Below are 6,471 nucleotides of genomic sequence, written 5' to 3' on the forward strand. Positions count from 1 at the left end.
GCTGCTTTGTGAGGAGGTGGCGGTGCCTTGTTCCAATAAACCACAGGGAACAAAGCCTTCAGAGCCCTGACCCTGTGGCCTGTTTCCCCCAACCTCCCCCCAAAACTCTAGATAGCGGATTGGGGCCAGGAATGCTGAATGTTAATCGACATAATGCTTTTCATTATTCAAAAGACCTTTTTCACAGCCCACCAGAGGAGTGGATGGATATAAGGGGGAAATACCTGGCTTGCAAGGGCCTAACACTCAGTCTGGGAACTCCCACTGTCTCATTCTTAACAAAACGAGCTTGCGTTGCCTCTGTGCATTCCTTATCTCTACATACAAATGCAGAGTGAATGGAAGAGTGAGATGCATCTCCCAAGTGCAAGGCAAAAATAGGTTTTGCTACTTCAAAGCTCCAACTAATCACCTTAATTATTTGTCTCAGTTTGAATGTGTATTCAAGCCACACTATAAAGTTGTTTTCCTTTAAGGTAGTGGTTGAAACCCATATCAATTCTGGTCCGATGTACAACAGGACTGATAAAATTGTTCATATCTGTATTAGAAACAGTTATTTCCCAAGTCAAAACTTTGAGTTCTTTTTTTAACCATAGAAATGGTGGGAGTCATTTGAACTCAACATGATAAATCTCTCAGCTAAATTCTCAAAACAAGTCATTTCGAGGATATACTTTTATTTATAAAAGGTGCAAAAATGCAATAAACAATAACCTTAAGGAACAATGTAAAGAATCTAGTCAGAAATTATTTTCCCACGGACGTGTAAGCAATTTAAATAATATAAATAAGTGTACCTTTTACCCTATAATGTTACACCAATGAGGAAACAGTAACTTGTTAAGGATATATTGGTGGATTCTTTATTGATTCAAAACATTTTTAAAGTCAGTGTAATGCATGTGCATTTTACAATAATATCCATAGGTTCACACATATGGTCCAATGAAAACAGCTGTAATTTGATTTACTTTGAAAACTCAAATATACATAGTTTGAGACTTCTAAGTTTTCTTACATTATTGTCATGCTCAAATTCTATAACATTTGAAAATGCTAGCATTTTCAGTGTCTATTGTACATAGGTAAAATGATCAAATAGACTCAAGAAAGAGGGAACAAAACCCAAAAGTTAAATGGGAGGAAAAATAATCTGAATTATCTATTCAGTTTGTAGGTACCTACAGTTATTCTGGCATTACAAAATAGCCAAGCATGGTATCTCTTAAATTGTATTCATGCATTCACAATTTCTTTATGGCCAACTAATATTGGTGGGGTCCAAAATAAGGGTATAGATGATTAAGTACAATGAACATGGTAGTAAAAAATGACATATGTTCAATATGATAAATTTTACAGAACCAATCACATTGAAATTATTTTTTATATTTAGAAAATATACTAAAATCATATACAAGAAACTGTGTTTATGACAAATAGGTTAAAGCAAGGGAAAAGATCAAGTCTTTTACATTATTTCAATATTCAGTGTTTATTGTTCATTGGAGGGTGGTATAGAAAAACTCAGCAAAATAATTATCAGTTTAAATTACCTACTATGACAATTAGTAAGACTAAAGTCTTTACTACCAAGGAGATGTAGAGGATTAAGGTAATTATACTATTTTAAAGGAAAAAATTCACTTTCCCCTCTATTAAATGAATATTCAAGCTAACACTGTTTTGGAATTTTTCCATTTCACTTTTCAGTTCATTGTATTTTCTTCATAGTACTTGTTAGCAATCATTTAATGGAAACTAATACCACTGCTGAGGAATCTGCTCATAATTTTTTTTAGCTCAGTATAAATGTCCAGTAAATTTACATGCAATAATACCTCCTAAAAATCTATTACTTTACAGTAGAGAAACCTGACAAACACTATCTCAGCCAGATGATCAAAGTCAACATCACCAACAGTAAGTCATGATGGTGGTATACACCTCTGACGTCATGTGATTAAATGCCACTTTACTTCTGGGGTCTTCCTTCCCCAAATGGTAACACCTGTCTAATCATGGGGAAAACATCAGACAAATTCCAAATGAGGAACATTTTGCAAAATACTAGGCCACAGTGCTCCTTAAGTCTGTCAAAGTCATCAAAAGCAAGAAAAGTTTGAGAAACTGTCACAGCTAAGAGGGGCCTAAGGACACACGATGACTAAATGTAATGTGGTATCTTGAATGGATCCTGGAACAGAAAAAGGTAAAAACTTAAGGGAATCTGAAGTGTAGACTTAATGCACTGATATTGGTTCATTAGGTGACAGCTATCTCATGGGTGTGCTGCACATGGGACCTCTCTGTACTATCTTTGCAGTTTTTCTGTAAACTTGAAATTATTCAAAAATAAAATGTTCATCCTAAATTTTATGAGCAAATACATTTATTATTTTATTTTCATAGTGAAATTAATTTTAAAATCATACTACTCTAATATTAAAAAATGCTTTCTATTCCATGTTGATATCAATGTTTTCTAATGGCCAATCTCATAACAATTTTAGTTCTACCCCCACCCCCAATATTTATTTGGCAAATTATTTGATATTTATATTCTCCCCATTCTTGTAAATTCCTTTTTTAAACTATGATTTAAACCTATATTATATACACACATACATATCTAACCATATATAGCTCCATGTGTGTGATTTTTTTTCTTAATTGTTGATTCAGAGTGATGTCAGTGAACTGAAAACAGTGATTTTGAATCACATTATTGAACAAAGCATGACATTCATATATTCCTCCATCTGAAAATAATCTTGGTTGTATTTTTTGGATGAATAAACTAAATAATATTTTTAAAGTATGGTTTGAAAAAAAATATGGGAGAAGTGCATTAAAATGGAATTTAATGTATACATTCTTGAAAAATGGGAATTATTGAGCTGGAGAACTTTGTTAAAATAACACTTTATCCATGTTTATTTCATTTCTTTCTTATGATCATCCAATAGAGAATATTCCTCTTATGAAAATGAGGAAACATGCTCAGGATACATGGTTTGCCCGATCACACAGGACAGAAATGTAGCTTGAAATCAAATTTGTAATTAAAGCTTCATATTTGTAAATAAAACTCAACAACTTGTTGTGTGTTGCAAGGATAATATTAAGAATGTTTCAGGGAAGATCTGAAACAAGTTTTTGGCATCAGTTTTATTGATAAATATTTTCAGTTGTAGCAAGTGAGGAATAACTAAAATTTTTACAGATTTAATATTATTTTCTCAGGAGAACTAACATTGTATATTGGTCAGAAATTTATAAAGAACTGAAAAGAGGACATAAATAGAAGCCTTTGCAAAAGTATACTTTGAAAATTAACCCTTATAACTATCAATATAAATACACAGGCCGGAAAATTTTCTGGAAATATCTTGACCACCTTTCACAATAATTTGCCAATGTATGCAGTGCAAAGTTTTCAAAATTCATGTTTCATAGGGTCCTAGTTAAAGGCATTTTTAGATCTAGGAAATTTAGGTGGCACTCAAAAGGTTCTTATTTTATTTTCTGATTGTACATTTTTTCCTCAATGCATCTGATATATTGTATTTTTTGCAAATATAATTTGTCACAATTACAATGACTTATTTTTACAGTATAAGTTAAAAGTGTATAGGAAAATAAATTAAAAACTAAAAATCAGATATTATTTTAAATCAGCTTAAAATGGTGAAAATGTATTTTTGCCCCTAATAAGTAAACATTAGCTACCTATTTCTATAGTCCGTTTGCAAAACTGAATTATTGGGTAAAAATATGATATACATTCCATTCTATAAGTAAGAATCTAGGCAACATTAAAGGATACTTACTATTAAACACCCCATGCACCATGACCAAATATCAGAACTGGTCATCCTATGTACAGATTTTAAGATTAAAAAAAAGATCACATTATGGTCTTGATTTTTGCACTGAATAACATTGACATCAAAATTGTGTTTTGCTATAGTTGTTCGTATGCCAGTGCACCTACTGCGCTTACAGCTGCCTTGTAACACTGTTGGGGTATCTTTATTACCTTTGGGTAACATAACAATTATCTATAGTAAGGAAGAAGTGTCATCCATCCATTATTAGTGTGATCTATGTACAAGATCCACCTCTGGCTTTCCAATTTATTTTTATATATTTATATATAATCTATATCCTCTACTTTTCTTTCCATCATAGGCACTGTAGAAAAAGCATTATTCTCTTTCTGTGTGCATTAGCAGATTCTAACAGTATACAAAGATCTTGGCAATCTGAAACACATGTGTACCTTCTAAAGTGCTAATTTTTCCTCAGGGAGGAATTCACTCACTAGGAAAGTCTAATTCTACCAAAACAAATATTGTGCTCTTGGAATGGTAGCATAGACACCATTTGAGGGCATTTTTTTTGTTTATTATAGCTCTGTAATTAAAGCAAATTTGTAGAGTTGCAAATATACAGACATACTCTTAGATAGAAACTTTAAACCATTTGAAATTAAATGAGAAACCCTCCCCTCCCCCCAAAATAGGAATTTAGCACAGAAATGCTACATAGCATGGTTAGCAACATCTGATGTGTAAAATCTACTCTAGAATCATTCGCAAAACAACTTCCTAATCAGGTTTCAAAAGGATATACTAACTTCAAAATCTGTATTCTACAAATGCCCAGGTTATAGATCAGGACTCTTTATAAAGATCCTTATCTTTTACATTTGGTAAAATATTAAAAGTATTGTCAAACAGACAATTCATCTAAGAACCCAAAGTATCTTATAAAGATAACTTACAACTAGCAGGTCACCATCATATATAGTAACAACAAGAATATAAAGTGTACATTTAAAACATTGATGCATGCAGTATATCATAATATAGTACATATTTTCTAGTCATGTGCACCAATTTATTGTGCTTCAAACACAGCAACAAGTATGATATTATAACATATATGTGTATACATCATAGTAGCATAATAAACTCAATTCTAACAAAAAATTAAATAATTCAGGAACAATAGAACTTCACAATAGAAGTGATGATTCTTTTAGGTTTTTCTTCACTCTTTAGGAAAAAAATATGACTTTTTGTAAACATCTTTATCATTTTTCAACATATTACTGAAAACCATTATTCAAATAGCAAATATCTAATTGACATGGATAAAGTATGTCTAAACACACTAACACTTTCAGACAAAAACAGGCATTTGTTAAAAGAAATTATCATTATAAATATTTTCTATCTTGTATTTTAAGTACATTTTAATAAATAATGTGTTTAAAAGTGCTGAATATGGTAGGATAGTCAGCAACGCCAGTGTAAACAGAACATTTTTGTTTTCTACTCTTCAAACATTTTTTAAAATCCCATTTTGTTAAACACTGCAACAGTTAAAATATTTGCATAGGGAATAGATAATAGCCCTTTTAAACGTATCTCCTGAATCCTATATAAATTAGAAAATTAAATTCACTTAAAAAAACAATTCTTAAAATGTTTTAAGTTTATGGAAAAAGAAACTTACAATGCCAACCTTTCAAGTAAAATAAAATTTAAAAAGAAAACCCAAAGTTGTTTTTTTTTTTAATGTTTAATAAATTAAAAAATGAGAGGTAGTTAAAAATGACAATGAAAACCTATAATTTTAATATCATCCTTAATATAAGGCCAGTATTTTCATTGGATATAAATATTTTTAAAACTTTCATTTTAGGTTACTCAATATTATATTTAATAAGTGTAAGATTAAAAAAATAGCCTCCAGGGTATATTAATATTCAAATGTAATGTCTTGATATAAATATGACTCTGACTTTTTTGTGTTGGTGCACAATAGGATACTGTTTTCTTGAATGTCAAAAGTGCATGCCAATGTCAGGCAAGTATTTTGTCTTAAAGATTTAGTGATACTTTAAAAAATAATATGGCAGCTAGGAGATTTGAGCACTGTACTGCCTTTCAATTATGGATGAGAATTAATAGTTTGGTTTCAACATTTTTAAAATAAGTAATTCTTAAGATACTATGTGAAACAGTTAAGGTCTGAAATAGAGAATTACTAGTATCTTCTTTATAACCCTTATAAAACTTGAGTTGGTTAAAAACTTAGATTTTCACTGGATTTCACTTTCATGGAAACTATGCCACAGGGACAGATGTTTTTCATCAACATTTTTTATGATGCTACATGTAGGCATTCCTTTATTAGAGCCTTTCCTTATATTTCAAAACTAAGTTATCAAGCTTATCATTTTTTTCTTGCTGAAGTACATACATTACACAACTGTTTTAGAACTGGAGAGCCAGCCTTTAATAAATTAATTACAGTATTGGACATGTGATATATACATAGATTCATTTTCTTCTGTTACAATTAAAAACAATATCACTCTTTGATTTGTCATTGAGATAAAAGATCTTCAAATTATTTTGTGCTTTTTTTCTCTTTTCATCTTATTATTTTTTA

This window comes from Eptesicus fuscus, chromosome 10 (assembly GCF_027574615.1).
Source record: "Eptesicus fuscus isolate TK198812 chromosome 10, DD_ASM_mEF_20220401, whole genome shotgun sequence".
NCBI lineage: Eukaryota > Metazoa > Chordata > Mammalia > Chiroptera > Vespertilionidae > Eptesicus > Eptesicus fuscus.